The sequence below is a fragment of the Octopus sinensis genome, linkage group LG4 (assembly GCF_006345805.1).
Source record: "Octopus sinensis linkage group LG4, ASM634580v1, whole genome shotgun sequence".
In the NCBI taxonomy this organism is placed as follows: Eukaryota; Metazoa; Mollusca; class Cephalopoda; order Octopoda; family Octopodidae; genus Octopus; species Octopus sinensis.
This window is the reverse complement of record NC_043000.1, coordinates 135840782-135860411: the sequence shown is the minus strand read 5'-3', so window position 1 is coordinate 135860411 and position 19630 is coordinate 135840782.

Genomic DNA, 19630 nt, shown 5'->3' with positions numbered 1-19630 from the left:
ACCAATGAAATATATGTGTGTGTGTGTGTGTGTGTGTGTGTGTGTGTGCATTCATGTGTGTGTGTGTATGTGTGTGTGTGTGTGTGTGTGTGTGTGTGTGTGTGTGTGTAAAATATAAAAAAAAACAACAAATCAATGCTTTCTCCGTTCGGCCAACTGTTTTGAGGTGGAATTAAAGATTATCCGCTCTTTTATTGTTAAATAGATTCTAGAAGAAAAACTACAACTAAATCTTGTTAAATACTGATAAAGCATGTTTTGGTGAGAGCAGCAAGAACATTGTTAACATACCCTCATGGTTAATCTTTAACCTTCGGCATTTGAGAATATCAGATGGTCTGTTTATTTTCGCTAGAAAATTTATTTTACTTATATCACATTTTCCTGCTTCGTCAATTGACCGCGAATAAATCATTCATTTGGTTATTGGATTTCAGACCCGTATTGTAACGAATATTTGAATTTTCCGGACGATCGATTTGAATAGAGAAAGAAAGGGTAGATATATCCTAAACCGAAATAGGTTTTAAGGACAAGTTCTTATCTCCAGTTTTACGCCACTATATAATAATCGGAAATAACCATTCCCTTTCTTTACAAAAACAGAGTTCTTTCCTAGTTCACTTGCCAGTCCTCTTTTTCCGGGGACATATTGCCGGAAATTTAGTCTACTGTCGAAAGCCGCCTATTGTGAATTTTATCATCATCATCATCGCCGTCGTCGTCGTCGTTGTTGATGTTATGATATAAGGCGGCGAGCTGGCAGAATCGTTAGCGCGCTGGGCGAAATGCTTAGGGTTATTTCGTCTGCCGTTACGTTCTGAGTTCAAATTCCGCCGAGGTCGACTTTGCCTTTCATCCTTTCGGGGTCGATAAATAAAGTACCAGTTTCGCACTGGGGTCGTTGTAATCGACTTAATCCATTTGTCTGTCCTTGTTTGTCCTCTCTGTTTTTAGCCCCCTGTGGGTAGTAAAGAAATAGGTATTTCGATCGTCTCTACGTTCTGATTTCGAATTCCACCGAGGTCTACTTTCCCTTTTATCCTTTCGAAGTCGATAAAATAAATACGAGTTGATATAGGCGGCGAGCTGGCAGAATCGTTAGCACGTCGGGTGAAATGCTTAGCGTTCTTTCGTCTGCCGCTACGTTCTGAGTTCAAATTCCGCCGAGGTCCACTTTGCCTTTCATCCTTTCGGGGTCGATAAATAAAGTACCAGTTTCGCACTGGGGTCGTTGTAATCGACTTAATCCCTTTGTCTGTCCTTATTTGTCCTCTCTGTGTTTAGCTCCTTGTGGGTAGTAAAGAAATAGATATTTCGTCTGCGGTTACGTTCCGAGTTCAAATTCCGCCGTGGTCGACTTTGCCTTTCATTCTTTCGGGGTCGATTAAATAAGTACTAGTTACGCACTGGGGTCGATGTAATCGACTTAATCCGTTTGTCTGTCCTTCTTTGTCCTTTCTGTGTTTATCCCCCTGTGGGTAGTAAAGAAATAGGTATTTCGATCGTCTCTACGTTCTGATTTCGAATTCCACCGAGGTCTACTTTCCCTTTTATCCTTTCGAAGTCGATAAAATAAATACGAGTTGATATAGGCGGTGAGCTGGCAGAATCGTTAGCACGTCGGGTAAAATGCTTAGCGGTATTTCGTCTGCCGTTACGTTCTGAGTTCAAATTCCGGCGAAGTCGACTTTGCCTTTCATCCTTCCGGGATTGATTAAATAAGTACCAGTTTCGCACTGGGGTCGTTGTAATCGACTTAATCCCTTTGTCTGTCCTTGTTTGTCCCCTCTATGTTTAGCCCCCTGTGGGTAGTAAAGAAATAGGTATCTCGATCGTCTCTACGTTCTGATTTCGAATTCCACCGAGGTCTACTTTCCCTTTTATCCTTTCGAAATCGATAAAATAAATACGAGTTGAAATAGGCGGTGAGCTGGCAGAATCGTTAGCACGTCGGGTGAAATGCTTAGCGTTATTTCCTCTACCGCTACGTTCTGAGTTCAAATTCCACCGAGGTCCACTTTGCCTTTCATCCTTTCGGGGTCGATAAATTAAGTACCAGTTTCGCACTGGGGTCGTTGTAATCGACTTAATCCCTTTGTCTGTCCTTATTTGCCCCCTCTATGTTTAGCTCCTTGTGGGCAATAAAGAAATATATAATCGATGTAATCGACTTACTCCTTCCCCGCAAAATTGCTGGTCTTGTGTCAAAACTTGGAAATTATTTTTGAAGACGTCGCACAGTATCCAATCCAATACTACGATGTTGTAGATTGAAGATATTGTGTCTACTGAGGGTTTGTACTGTCTATAAAATCTCAACATAGGACCTCAGACAGACAGTACTTTACGCCGTATGCGCGTAGTTCCAAGTACAGCCGGTTTTTGCAATACATCTAGATTGTAGGGTATTTCTAAAGTGTCCAGATGTTTCCTCAGGCTGGAATGTTCCGATGATAATAGGAACAACCTGAGTGTTTTACTCTCGCAGCTGAAACATCTTGGCGATCTCAGTTTTCAGATCTCCATATTTGTCGACCATTTGTCTTTCATGATAATATGTTGATCTCTTGGCACCGCCACGTCGATTATTAGGCACAAAAGATCCTCGAATAACGGTTATTTGAGTATGTTGAACGAAACACCCATGTTTCCAGAGGTGAATTATTCAAACCCCAATTAATCTCTCTCAACACATGGCTATGATGCACCCCCATTACTTCTGCTCGTGATCAGAGATGCACATATCGTCAGTCACTAAGGGACATGCTCAACTGGCTAAGGTCAAACAACTGACAAGCAAATCTGTAGTATCGAGCAGAATATTTGCTGTAGCCCATCTTTTATACCAACACAAAACAATGTACAGGATAACACTTCCAATGAGTTAAGATCAGAAGCCACGAGAGCCACTGCATGGTAATGCATCAGGGCATTTATTATTATTATTATTATTATTATTATTATTATTATATTATTATTATTATTATTATTATTATTATTATTATTATTATTATTATTATTCAGTAGTTTTATTTTTATAGCGTGCTTTCACTTCACTACCGAGCGCAGCTCTGTGTGCCTTGGGTATGTGCTGTGATTTGTTGTGATGCTCTGATCGTTATTGTATGGAAAGTGTTCTGCGTAGGATGTGTGCAGTGCCTAGTAGTGCAATTTTCTGTATGTTATATGTGTTTCTAAGTCCTGGTGTTTTTGTTATGTATTTGTCTGAATATTTTTTTATCATGCCTAATGCACCTACTATGATAGGAATTGTTTCTGTTTTCAGGTTCCACATTCTAGTTACCTCTATTTCCAGGTCTTTGTATTTTGAGAGTTTCTCCATTTCTTTTAGAGACACGTTGTCATCTGCCGGTATTGATACATCAATTAGAAAGCATTTTTTTTCTTCATGATCTCTGACAACTATATCTGGTCTGTTGACCTTAATTTCTCTATCTGTGTGTATCGGTATATCCCAGAGTATGGTTGCTTTCTCGTTTTCTGTGACCTTTTCTGGTGTGTGCCTATACCATCTTTTTTCTGTTGTTATTCCATAATGTTGGCATAGCTTCCAATGTATGTAGGTTCCAACTCTGTCATGTCTGTGAATGTATTCCTTCTTAGCCAGGACTGGGCAGCTAGAGATAATATGATTTATTGTTTCTTGTCCATCTCCACATATTCTGCACATATTATTATTATCATCATCATTATTATCATTATTATTATTATTATTATTATTATTATTATTATTATTATTATTATTATTATTATTATTATTATTATTATTATTATTCATATACGCACAATAGATTTGACTGTTGGAAAATAAAAATTCCTAATATCGGGCTGCAACAAGTAACCTTAGATACCAAGAAACCTCCTAAGTACCCTTGCTATCTAATGCACTTATAACTGGGATACATTTTGCCCGCACTATCCATAGTCTCAGTAATTTAATGGCTAGATCCTGGTACTTTGATATTTTTCCTATGCACCTCATATTGATTTTTTTATCTATCATCACCATCATCATTATGATAATTATTCAAAAACCTATGAATCTTTTGGCTAATACTGTATCAATTCTCTTCAACGGCTTTTGCATGTTCAATTTTCTTATGTCTTGAGGTGACGAATCGAAATGCCGCTAAGTATTCTGCACGGCGATTCTGCCAGCTCGCCGCCTTATACCATAACATCAACAACGACGACGACGACGATGATGATGATGATAAAATTCCCAATAGGCGGCTTGTTATATATTTCGACAGTAGACTAAATTTCCGGTAATATGTCCCCTGAAAAAGAGGACTGACAAGTGAACTTGGGAAGAACTCTGTTTAGTAAAGAAAGGGAATTTCAAATGCAGCCAAGGTCAACTATGCTTTTCATCCTCTCGGTAATCGGTGAAATGGTAAACGGAATGCCTTACCATATCTGTTCAGGCGTGTTTTTTCGTTCTGGTGCAATGCCTACGATGACACTAGTTGCTAAGTTGTATCAACTCTCACTTGTCCCTTACATAACATCTATGATGTGGAAATGAGAGATACGTATGCAGGGGCAACTATTAGTCTTTCTTAAAATAATCTTGCACAGGCCTGTTCCTTGGAGAGTAATTTCTCAGGTGCTGATCTATAAGTAGATGAAAATTACGGAGAAAAACTTAGAAAAGAAAATGTATCACTTGAAGTGTAATGTAAAGAATAGTAAAATTATTAATGCATATAGTCCGGTATAATATAAAATGAACGATTATAACTAGATACAGTTACCTTTTCTTCTAAAGCCTGATTTTGTAATGACGAAAATATGGCAATTTATCTATTTTATTTACATCTTGTTCAAAAACAAATCAATCAATATGCTACCACAGAAATTGATGCCAATATGTCAAATTACTCTCCAGAAATTTAATCCAACCAATGCAATCAAAACTTACTAAATGCTATTGCATGCGGCAAAGAGTGTCATATCTCCAAAGACCTAAATGTTATTTTCATTGCAGAAAATTTTTTCATTTATTATTCTATTTTCAATACAGATTCCCTAATGTTAATGACAGTAGGTGAGAAGAAGTATTCAATATGTCAAAGGAAGAAAAAATAGAATTATCGAGTAATAACGGGGTAGAATTTATCTTAGAATCCGATTGACGAATTATGAAGTAAAACTCTAGGGGAAATCAGTCGTTTCGCTTGAAATTTTAAGTTCTAGTTTCAAACAATATTTTATTCATATTACGTGTGTGTGATATAAATATAATTCATTTTGTAAATGTTTTCTAATCTGCGGTATCTTCGTATCACTATGTTATTAATGCTAGTAGCTGTAGGGGAATGAGGAAATGAATCGAATTTGCAATGTTCATTTTTTTTTTGGTTTTTTTATTTTCGTTTCTAATTTTTTCGTTTTTTTTTTTCAAGATCATTAGAGACATAGATAAATGGAAATATCCATAACTAGTTGGATACTGAACTTCTGTTGCCAGTGGCGCATATTTATTCTCAAGCGTTGATTAAAGAACTGATTATTAAAGGTAAGGCTTCCAATGGCTGCTTAAAAAACTAAAGAACTCTACAGCATTAGTGTTGAGCCTGAAACAAACTTTTAGACAATCAAATCTTGAAGATATATTACTCAGATTCAAAACTTCTTTTTTACTAGCTTGGGCAGAGAAGGAAGGCAAGTACCTATAAACCGTTTTAGGAATTGCTGCGACTAGTAGGGTTGATCCAAGTACCTACAAGTTAATGAAATCTGATAAATATAAACAAATGTCCCAGTGATGGTCTTAAAACAGGTATTGTATGAAGTTGACTACCCTAGAACAGGAACGGTTCCCCCTACAGGCTTCTCTACAGCTTCTGCCTAAAAAATTCCACCCCTAAGCTATAGTTTGACCCAAAGTCATTCTAGTCACATTTTTGTGTCTTGTCAATAACGCGCTCCCGAAACGAAGCCCGATGCAAACTAAATCGCTGTCTATGACTATATACAAAATGGTGTGGAATCATCTGCTGGTGTGAAAAATTTCAAATAATAATGAGTGAATGCATAATGCAACTACGTGGTGTCGGGCGATATCCAACTGTTTTCTGCCATAACTTCGAGATGACAACTAACTTGTTCATGTAATTCGGTAGACAGAAACTGTGCTGAAGCCCATCGTGTACACACGTACACACACACACACACACACACACACACACACACACACACATATATATATATATATATATATATAAGTACATACATATATATGCACAAGCATGCATGCATTCATATATACATACATGTGTACGTGTGTGTGTGTGTGTACAATTATAGATTCTAGTCACTCCTTTTTACTACTAGTTTTAAAGGCGCTCAGAACTGTTCAACGTGGTTAAGATCATTATCGTCAGTTTTGGTTGATTTATCCTTCTACGCCTATATGTTAGTATTTACGTGCTTGGCATTATTCTACCGGAGAAAGTAAATCACTATACCGTGTGTAAAATGCTATTCAGCTGCTTAAATATACACGAATAAGATAAAACAAAACAGCCTGAAACTGATACTGAGGTCGACATAATCGACTAAAACCCTTGGAGACCGTACTTCAGTTTCGTTACAGACTAAAACCAATGAAAGAAATTATGATGCTGCTTTTAATCAATCATTTCTTTATCCCGGTGACTGTATTTTTCAGAGAGCATATATACTTTCCTACACCCAAAACTTCTTTAAAGCAATTACTTAAATTTAAGAATTCTACGGAACCATGGATGTGAAACAGCAGTGATAACGATCTTTACAAGATTCTATATATTTCTTTACTGCCCACAAGGGGGCAGTAAAGAAAGAGGGGGCAGACAAGGACAGACAAATGGATTAAGTCGATTACATCGACCCCAGTGCGAAACTGGTACTTTATCTATCGACCCCGAAAGGATGAAATGCAAAGTCGACCTCGGCGGAATTTGAATTCGGAACGTAACGACAGACGAAATACCTGTTTCTTTATTACCCACAAGGGGCTAAACAGAGAGGGGAAAAACAAGGACAGACAAAGGGATTAAGTCGATTACATCGAACCCAGTGAGAAACGTTTCTGCCAGCTCGCCACCTTATTTACAAGATTCTATATCTCCAGCAGTGATATTCAGACTGGAAACTTTTTAAGTCCCTGACAATCACTGTTAAGGCTGTAGGTTCAGAAGCAAGTTGAAAACCTTTGTATCTGTCGAATAAAATCTCTGATCAGAATGCAGGCTTCCTCCTAAACTGCATTAAAGAAATCCAAAGACGAAGAGTTGATATTACTCTGCAAAGTATGTGAGCTTGATAACATCAGCAACAGAGAAGTTGTCTAACATCTCCTTGAATTCTGTGAATCGCCTGTTTGAACGGAATACGTTCGCAAACATCTTGGCTAGTTACTCAAGGAACTCTTACTGCACAAGTTGATGTAAGGTACCACGTTTTCTATGGAACTATTAAAATTCTCTTTTGATATGCTAAACGACACGTGACAAGAACATAAATAACGAAAATAGCCTCGTGGCAACGTAGACAGCTTCAATAAAAGAACAGCCATTAGCAATGTCTGGTCACCTTAATTGAAAGGATAACCCGCTGATGAGAAATTTAACTTTTCCGAAAAATGGTTCATTCACAAGAGATAATCTCAGAGTAAAATCTAATACAACAACAACAATAATCATGATAATAATAATAATATAAAAGAAAGTTTGGAAGATTTTACTCCTGTCACTACCTCATGATCTTCTAGTTTGGTTTATATCAACTGTTGTTTCCTCAACAGAAATGTCATTATGATTTTAATTCTAATTGACTTGAAATTTGAAACTTCTGGAGAGAAAATGGCTACGAGGGTTTTGCTTCTAGCTAGTTTGCTAATACAATTTGCTATCTGTTCAGATTATGGTTTCACATCGAAAACACTACTCCATTGGAACTGTCCTTATCAACTCAATATCTTTAACTTCCGCATCTGACACTTTCATTAATGTTGGAGAATCTCAAAGCATATCATTAGATCTAGCAATTCTGGAGTCACAACTCGCTGATATTTAGCTACAATTCCGAAGTCCTTTATGCATCATCAGCTGCTACTTTTCACGTGTCAGTTTCATTCAATGTTTGTGATTCGTATATCTGCCAAGCATAATTAAGATTATGAGAAGCGACAGCTCTGGGACTTCCAGCTGGATTACTTCTTAAAATCAGTATAATAGTCAACTGAAACCACAGCGCTTTATTTCATGTTCTTTTCTCGATCACAAAATCAACCCTTAAAATCTATATATATAAAACTGTAGTTGTGTGAGTGTCTGTCCCCTTCGATTTAGATTCCTAACTACTCCCACATTTTGCGGTGTAGTTTAACCAAAACCGGGTATCTTATAGTCGTGATTCATATCGAGCCCTTCTGGGTATTAGCGCGCGTCTACGATGAGTCTACGATTTTAAAAATAATTTACCATCATTTTTTTCCATTTTCATGCATATTTTTTTAAAGGGAAGTAACTCTCTAAAAATGTCTACGATGAGTCAACGATTTAAAAAAAATTTACCATCATATTTTTTCCATTTTTAATGCATTTTTTTGCTATTTTTTGGCTATAACTCTCTAAAAATGCTGTATAGTTATTTCCCTTACAAACCCGAGCAACGCCGGGCGATACTGCTAGTATATGATAAAGAAATACGAACAAAATATCACTAGATTCTATTCCTTATTAGATGTTATCCCTTCGTAGAAAAAGAACGGCAACAAGCTGGCAGAATCGTTGGAACGCCAGATAAAATGCTTAGGAATATTTCACCCGTTCTTAAGTTCTGAGATCAAATTCTATTGGGGTCGACTTTACCTTTCTTAACTTTGAGGTCGATAAAATAAGTACTTGATGAGCATCGATGTCATCGACTTATCTCTGCCTTCAAAATTTCAGGACTTGTGCCTATAGTTGAAATAATTATTACTATACAAATAATATTGCGAGTCAACTTAGCTTTTCATCTTTATAATGTTGATAGAATAAAGTACCAGTCAAATACTACTGCTGATCTAATCATGTGGGATCTTGCACCGATATCAGAAATCATTATTACAGAAATAGGTTCAAAATAGAAAAACTTTTGTGGAAAAAATAAACTTAAATAATCGACTGACGATTTTAATTCTACATTTAGAATTGAGAAAGAAGTAAAAATACATTTGTATAATAGCAAATTAATGAGATTTTTACTGTAATAGAAAGATTAATTGTAGCGCTTTTTCATTTGAAAATCCATTTATTTCCGCTTCATAATCCTACGACTCGTAGGAAACAAATAAAATTATTTTTGTAATTTGTCTGAAAGAGGTTGAAGAAAACAGATATGTATTATAAAAGTGAAAGAGAGAGAGAGAAACATGTAGCAGAAAGGTAGAAAGACCTACAAGAAAATAAGTAACGTTAGAGGAAGCACGTGAGATAATAAAGAAAATGATGAGAAGAAGGTTGTAAGAAGGGAAAGAATACCTGACAACGATAGAAAAGAATTGTGAGATCATGCAAAACACCAAAATAGTGAAAATGAAGAATACGAAATAAAGAGTATACCAACTGCTTTTTTTACAAATCTTCGTAGCTTGGTGAAAGAAGTCTGATCTTGAATTTTGATTCATGGGATTGATAACATCAATAGTTCATTATACCATTGGGACATTATTGAAGGTTGTCTTTATGTAAAGTTAGTACGCTGATGAGGTCTAATAAGAACGAAAGATGTCCGGATTTGTCCTTCATACTTGCCAAAGTGCTTAAAATAATATTAGCCATTGTGTTAATGTTCTTTCCTTGGTGCAATGCAATAGCATTTCAAATTCTGATCTTTGTTGCTTACTGCATTAAATATTTGAACACTAAGTTTTATTTGATCTTGTGGATGGCGTCTCTAAATAAAAACCACAAAGTCTCACTTCTTCTAAATACTTCAAAGCAGTTTTATATGTCCCACCTTTTTCCATGGTGTACATGCTACAATCAACCTGAGAAAAGGAAACAACTATTAGCTAAACAGTTTCAGCAGCTTCCATGGAAAAAATACGTCCCCTCATAATACATGTTGAGGGGCAAATTGAACAGTGAGTATCAGCCCAGCACCGACTGCTGAGTACGAACCGCTGACCATGTAGGTTCCAAATTATATTGACCACATTTAAAAGTTATCCATGTTTATGTGAATAAGCTTTGTTTACATCCGAGAGAACACAAAATATGGCAGACTTTTTTTTCCTTCTGAAAACGTGAATAAACGTCTTAATCTTTAATTGTTTGCCCTTTTATCTTTTTAACCATTCGTGCGAAAAATGTTTTAGTTTATAAATTACTTTAACTGTTCATGAATTTATTTATTTAAATCAAACAGAAATCTCGGCTTAGAAATCTAGACGTTTTTCTCAAAACAAAATCTTGACAGGAAACTTTTTATGCCAGAAGTTTAGCTATTTGCCTTCAAATAAAACTGTGTGCGTATATATTTGTGCAAGAGACAAAATGTATTTTGCGAAGGAGAATATGTTCCTGTATACATATGTGTCTGCATGTGTATTTTTGTGTGTTCGAACGTGTTCCTGCATATATGTTTCCTTGTAAATGAACTAAAAGTGAACATTTCTACACATTCACAGTTATGTTTTAGAAAGAAGTCTCTCGAAAATAACAAGAGTTTAATATCAAAACTTATTGTTTTCAAAGTTATCCACGCAACCTTCGCTCACTTCTTCGTTTACAAAAATAAAACAAAAATGTCTAGTAACCTTTAGGCTACCAGGGTAAAATTATTGTTCAGAAGTACGAAAATGACATAAAATCTTATGAACATGCAGTCCAGCATTTTTCATTCTCTCCAGTCATCGATCTTTCTTTGTTGTGAAGAATTATTGCATCTTCAGAATCCAGTTTGTGATAGCCGAAAATTATAACGACCAAAAAAAGACTATTTACATTGTAAACTCTATTGGTTAAGTGAGTGCGTATATATGTCTATTTCGAATACGTATGAATGAAATAAATTGTTTTTAGTGGTTACTTATGTATAACTGTAGTTGATCAGTTTTATCTTAAAAAGACATATTTAGATCTCAAAAAAGATGTTCTAGAGGAAAACTTATCCAATTCTCATTTATGCAGAATCGTTAAGTATCAATGATGTAATGGAGTCGAGAAAGTAGAAAATGTCCAGCTGATCTTCAGAAAGAAAAAAAAATACTTAAAATTGGTAAATCTCATTGACTAATCACAGGTGTCTCAGTTACATGAATCGACAGGATATCATTTAGTATTAAGATATTCCATAGTTTAAAAATTTAACAATCACTCGTTCATTTTTCGTCGTCATTACAGCTACAATGTGAGGATAATTCTAACTGCCGCAGTCTGCAAGGATATTGAATTAATTAAGAAGTCATTTCCATAGCTTTTTGGTGTTACGTAAAACTTTGTGGATAGAGCCTCTGATAAGTAGAGACGAAATGTCATAATAATTATTACATCCGGCCACACACTTGCATTTATAATTAAGCATACGCTCAGTTTTTAATCATGTTTAATCCTATTTCATTTTTTGTGTATATGAACGGCGAGAATACGGTAACGTTATATAGCCTCGTCACCACGCATGCGTACAAAATATAAGTATGAGTACTAGTGAGTATGTGCAGTTGGTGTTATTCCCTTTCGCAAAGATACTTTTATTGTGTATATGTACATTTCTACTCTAGGCACAAGGCCCGAAATTTGGGGGTAAAGGGCCAGTCGATTAGATCAATCCCAGTACGCAACTGTTACTTAATTTATCGACTCCGAAAGGATGAAAGGCAAACTCGACCTCGGTGGTTTTTGAAATCAGAACGTAACGGCAGACGAAATACCTATTTCTTTACTACCCACAAGGGGACAAACAAGGACAGACAGACGGATTAAGTCGATTACATCGACCCCAGTGCGTAACTGGTACTCAATTTATCAACCCCGAAAGGATGAAAGGCAAAGTCGACCTCGGTGGAATTTGAACTCAGAACATGAAGACAGACGAAATACACCTAAGCATTTCACCCGGCGTACTAACGTTTCTGCCATATATATATATTATATATATATATATATATGACACACTGGTACATATGTTGTGTTTATATATATATACATACGATACACTGATACATATTTCTGTAGTATAGCTTACTATCTGGTGCTCCACTGATTCGGTCATCCTCAACATTGCTTTTGTGTGTTTGCAAGTTATTATGAACAACCATACTTACATGTACAACATGTAAAGTATGGAAAGTATACAAAGACTATAGACAGTATGGGTAGTGTGCACATCGAAATAACATTTGGAGTGCCACTTCCAGTGATTACAATATATTTGGAAGGAAAGGACATATTATCAACATCCTAGTTTTCACATCTATAAAAACGTACCTAGAAAAACTACAGTTCACCGATAAATGATCATTCCCAATTCTGCTTCAAAAACGCATTGTATGTATATACAATTCCATTGTATATAAATACGTATACAAATATATGAATTATAAAAACATTAAAACAAACATTATTACGAACATGTGAAAAGGACTTAAGAGAATAATCATCTAATACAAACACGGCAGTCTTGCATATGGGATATACTGAGTATGGAAACCGCCATTAACTGAGATTTTCTATACAATTACTTCTAAATGCATACATAACCTCAGTTAATCGACGTTTTACTACTAACAGCATGACGTATATGAGACTCAATTTCTATTTAATACACAATACTCTGCGGCATAAATCCTCAGCCATCTTGTTAATAATTATTTAATGTAAGCAGCTGATATGAATCATTGAATCAAGCAACGAAAAGGCATCAGCCAAGTATATGATATATATCTGTGTGCATACATTTATATATACACATCCATATATAGATATATAGATATATTCATATATACATATATATATATATATATATATATATATATATGTGTGTGTGTGTGTGTGTGTGGTGTGTGTGTGTGTATATGAATATATATATATATATATATATATATATATATATATATACATATATATATATATATATACGTGGTCTGATCAATAAGTATCCGGAATGTTGCCATAGTAACGAAGCTAAAAGACACAGAGTGAAGCCGCTTCGCGCACGTTGACATTAAACTACGCTGTGCATGCGCACTAACTTTTAACGTTTTAGCTCACTTTCGCTGTTTGCACCAGTACTTGAAAGAAAGGTGTGTAGCGTGTGCTCGTTGCATTGTCCATGACAGAGAAAGCTGAGCAGAGAATCTGCATAAAATATTGCGGAAAACTAGACGATACCTGCTCAGAGGCCTACGCAAAGTGTAAATTATTAAACTTCCTGATAACCTGGAATACTTAGTATTCCCAAATATATCATATATACATATATACATATATATATATATATATATATATATATATATATATATATATAATATATATATATATATATATATATATATAAACAACTTATAAGAAAGGGCTAAAGAAAAATTATTTCAAAACCAATATGCTGATTTTCCACATATAATCATACTGGCTTTGAAATAATTTTTCTTTAGCCCTTTCTTATAAGTTGTTTATAATTTTAACCGTAAAGGTATTTTAATATGCTGCCACATTTCTTGATGGAATTCTTTTCTGTAGAGAAAAAACTTCATCCTATATTAGTAGTATATATATATATATATATATAATATATATATATATATATATATATATATATATTATATATATATATATATATATATATATATATATATATATAAAACAATCTAAAGTGCCTTTCATAACAAGTCCAAGTTTCCTGTTATGAAAAGCATTTTAAATTGTTAGAACAATTCCACCAAAAATACCTTTTTTTTACTACAAACACAGATGTCCTTGCATCTACAGGCCTCACCCCAATTAAAGATTTTGAGGAACCAGTTGAGATGGAGTGGCCATATTGTTAGAATGGCAGATGAGCGCATGCCGAAACAGTTGTTTTATGGTGAGCTTGCAGAGGGGAAACGCTATCAGTGTAAGCCAAAAAAAGATTTAAGGACGGCATAAGGACTACTGTGAAGTCACGTGGAATGGTTCCAGAAGATATAGAAACCCTTGCTTCGGATCGAGTTGGATGGCGAACAAAGGTGTAGAGTGGTGTGAAAGTATTTGAAGAGGCCAGGATAACGCAAGTAACACTCAAAAGAGATATAAGGAAGAGTGTAATGATCGAGAAGGTGAATGACAATGACCTTTTTGTATGCACATTCTGTGGCAGACCATTCCTGTCTTTTGCTGGCCTCAAATCTCATCTGCGAATCCATGGAGAACGAACCTCCATCAACTATTCTGCCTATATGTATGTACACACATTTGAATGTAGTGTATGCCAGAAGGTTCGCAAATCCAACAGAAGCCTCAAAAGACATTTTAAGATCCACATAGAGCAGAACTTATCTGCAGGTCTTCGTGGTCCAAATCGGAGGTGCAATCTATGTGGGTGTCTTTTCAGAACATTGTCTGGTTTAAAAAGCCACATCAGATGCCATGATGGTGCTAATGTGTAGGTACAGGAGGTGGTCAAACTCTGCATAAGGAGTAGACAACCACTATATATATATATATATAGTGGTTGTCTACTCCTTATGCAGAGTTTGACCACCTCCAGTACCTACTCATTAGCACCATCATGGCATCTGATATATATATATATAATTCAAAGGAATTCCAGCTCTGTCTGATTTTATGTTTTATTTATATTCTTTTTAATATTAATGTAAGATATAAAATATATAGCATATATAGTATATATAGTAAAATGAAGTGAAGTATTGATTGTCTTATTGAATAGATGAAATACTGAATATCAAATGTTAAGGGACTAGTATACTTTCTTGCATTTAAGCAGTCTTCAAGGTCCCAGTTCTGACAGGAATATATATGCATGCATACATACATATATACATACATACATACATACATACATACATATATACACACGCACACATACATACATACACATGCACACATACATACATACATACATACATACATGCATACCTACAAAGCAGTTTATCATAGACCAATAGCCGGATTACTACCTCCCACTTTGAAGGGTGTGCGTTTACAACCCAGGAACAGGAAATATCAATCAAGTACCTGATACACAAAAGGGGGAGAGACACAGGTAAAGCCATAAAGTGTGGCAACCGATGCAGGCTTTGCGGAGTTCACGCTGAAGACATCACCCACATCATAAGCAGTTGTCCGAAAATGTCATCACGGTGTTATCTACCGATGGGACATGACGTTGTAGCTAGGACAGTCTATAATGAAATCCATCAGAAGGATAATCCCAAGGAAAAAGAAATAAGAATCTACAATATGGTAGAACCCATAACCACTCATAAAAAGACGGAGTAATGGTCGAATGTACCAGTGAAGACTTCACAGCAGACCTGATATAATGATTTGGGATAGAGAAGAGAAACTGTCCACCGTTCTGGAAATTAGCTGCCCAACGGATTACAACATAAAGCTGAAAATCAGTGATAAAAGAGAACACCTATGCTGAACTATTGAGAAATCTGAAGTTAATCTATCCAGATTACAAGTTCAGGTTTATGCCTGTAATTATGGGGCCCTTGGATATGCAACACACTACCTAAATACCATTCTTGGGAATTTAGGCCTCTCAAAATCAGAAATGAGAAAGCTACTGGAACTGTAAAAATCCATCAATAGAACTGTAGAAATCTGTAAAACTTTCCAGAAGTTTATCATTTAAGTATATATGAGCATGTCAAGATATGCAACTCTATGCATGAGAATATATACATGAAACATACAAATTTGCTCGTACACACATACATACATACATACATACACACACACATACATACATGCATGCATACATACATACATACATACATACATACATACATACATACATACATACATACATACATACATACATATATACAAACATGCAAAAATGCCCTGTTGTTGATGTTGAAATTCCAATGAAGGAGCCTTTGATCTAGATTAGAAATCGGTTCATTCTCTATTGGCAAGAAATATTGAAATAAACTGAATGACATACATACATACACGCATACATACATACATACTACATACATACATACATACATACATACATACATACATACATACATACACGCATACATACATACATACATACATACATACATACACACATACATACATACATACATACATACATACATACATACATACATACATACATATGACAAGGCATAAATAATGGTCGTTACATATTTCTTTATTGTGGTAAATTTGACTCACAGCTGTTTCCAGTAATCATTATAGGTTCGTTATTGAGAGCTTTAATCAATCGGCCCATTGATTGGTTTAGAAAATTGAACGACCTAGAAAATTAATGTTACTATCGTCAGAGCCATTTTCGGTTTTTATGTTATAAATATACATAAATACAGAAGTAAGTATGCGTAAATTATCAGTCGAATACATTAATGTATATTACGGATTTCAGTTAATGAACGATACAGATTCAGTTGATTAATCAACTAATTTACCTGCTCCTGAAAATCCACAGACACGTATACCCTCAACATAATTCTCTTCCAGAATCAATGTAATGCATTGTTGAAAGTCTATATCTTTGAATAGGGAGGCGCAATGGCCCAGTGGTTAGGGCAGCGGACTCGCGGTCATAGTATCGCGGTTTCGATTCCCAGACCGGGCGTTGTGAGTGTTTATTGAGCGAAAACACCTAAAAGCTCCACGAGGCTCCGGCAGGGGATTGTGGTGATCCCTGCTATACTCTTTCACCACAACTTTCTCTCAGCCACAACTGTAAGTGCTCAGCCACTTACACTTTAATTTCACGAGCAGGCTGTTCCGTTGATTCGGATCAACTGGAACCCTCGTCGTCGTAACCGACGGAGTGCTTCCCATCTTTGAATAACATTTACAATCAATGCGATTGGCTTCCATGCAGTTTCTGTCAACTCACTTTCACTGGCACGGTATGGATCAACCCGGGGATAGAGTAAACGTCACTTTTTCAAGAATTCGTACAGTATGATCGGATCCAAGGCCTCCTGTTTGTGAAGACTATTTGACCATACAGCCCTGTGTGGTAAGAAGCTTGCTTCCCAACCACATGGTTCCGGGTTCAGTCCCACTGCGTGGCATCTTGGGCAAGTGTCTTCTGCTATAGCCTCGGGCCGACCAAAGCCTTGTGAGTGGATTTGGTAGACGGAAACTGAAAGAAGCCCGTCGTATATATGTATATATATATATGTGTTTGTGTGCCTGTGTTTGTCCCCCTAGCATTGCTTGACAACCAATGCTGGTGTGTTTACATCCCCGTAACTTAGCGGTTCGGCAAAAGAGACCGATAGAATAAGTACTGGGCTTACAAAGAATAAGTCCCAGGGTCGATCTGCTCGATTAAAGGCGGTGCTCCAGCATGGCCGCAGTCAAATGACTGAAACAAGTAAAATAGTAATTCAAATGAAGAATTAAATGAATATATATGTTTTTGTCTGTATGCATATACATACACCTACACAGGAGTGTGTATGCTGTAATTGGTATATATTTATGTATATAGAATTAGTAGATAATTTATTCGAATCTTAATGGGATCAGAATGTCGTTTATGTGCAGTAAATATTTCCTTATTGAAACTTATATTGGGTAAAACGCTATCTCGGAAAATTTGCTTATATGTCATCAGTGGAAAATATATTTTTCTGAGCTGTTGTTCTGAAGTATTGTAATATTGACATAAGAAAGATAATACACTTTTCTAACGAATATAACGATAGTAAAAGTAGACATTTTAGAGTAGAGGTCAAACATTTTTGGATTAGAATTAAGGTCGAGCGCTTACAAATATGAAATATTAGCTTAGCTGCAAATATAAAGTAAAAATTTGGGACTAGGATTTCGGGTTAAAGTGTAAGGGCAAAGTTTATAATTTTCTGTAATCTGTTTAAGGATTGATAGAAGATTTAGAAGAAATGAAACAAAGGAAAGAAGAATGGCTGCCAATGAAATAAATTGAAAGAAATTTGGTGAATATTTCGTATGAATATTTCATAAGGATATTTTATATGACAAGAATCTTGAAGATGACTAGCTGAAAGGGATTGCGGCGGCATTACTTGCATATAAAATATTTCGATGCGACCCTAAAATTTCTAAAATCAAGTACTTCCTCTAGCGACGTAGCTATCTCTTTTGTATCAATTGAGTAATTGCAAGTGCTACATTGAAATCATTGAAACCAACAATAACAACGACTATTGCAATTAGTGGCGTGCATGCCTTTACTTTGCCTTTAGGTCGGATGTCGTGCTTTTCCTCTTCAATATGTAATTAAAGGGTATTTGATCAGCAAGGCGGCGAGCTGGCAGAAACGTTAGCACGCCGGGCGAAATGCTTCGCGGCATTTCGTCAGCCGTTACGTTCTGAGTTCAAATTCCCCCGAGATCGACTTTGCCTTTCATCCTTTCGGGGTCGATTAAATAAGTACCAGTTACGCACTGGGGTCGATATAATCGACTTAATCCGTTTGTCTTTCCTTGTTTGTCCTCTCTGTGTTTAGCCCCTTGTTGGTAATAAAGAAATAGGTATTTGATCAGCAATGTTGTATTAAAGTCTTGACATTATAATCTTTTGTAGAATGATGATATCCCGTACACACACACACACGCACGCACATACGTGCGCGCGCATACACACATGTAAACACCATATCAATAATATGAAGCTTGCAAGGCGGCGATCTGGCAGAACCATTAGCACGTCGGGAAAAATGCTTAGCAGCATTTCATTCGTCTTCACATCCTGAGTTCAAATTCCGCCGAGGTCGACTTTGCCTTTCTTCATTTCGGGGTCCTCAAAGGAAGTAGTAGTTGAGAACTGTGGTCTATGTAATGGACTTACGCACACCCCTGCTATCGCTGACCTTATGCTAAAATTTGAAAGATCAATGATATAAGGCTCGTAGTATGTATATGAAACCTAAAGTATTCATATCAATAATGCGAACCATAGGCGTTAATTTTGTCCCCAAATAAAAGAGACAATGCTTACAAAAAAATAATTCCTGAGACAGTAGAATTATTACGAGACGGAGAATAAAGATCTCAAATCGCTTAAATAAACAACTTAATGACAGCGAGAAATCCCACCTCAATGAGGTACTCGTAGAGATCGAAAATGTATTCAATTTCTACCATAAAGAGGAAAGGGTAGAAAGAGGAACCAGGGTAGTGGAAAAGATAAAAACGAATCCTAAAGCCTTCTACAAGTTTGCGAAGGAATAAAATCTGCCTTGTTACACTACAAGGTATGACCACTGTTTGGAAACGACCCACAAGCTGCAGACACCGAAAGGATAAGTGAAGTTCTAAATAAATGATTCCAAACTGACTTCAACATTCCACTGGGATATATGAAATTAAGCAACCCAGATGACTTCTTCAACACCACAGATCTACAAGGGAAAGACGCAACCATCGACATAAATGGGG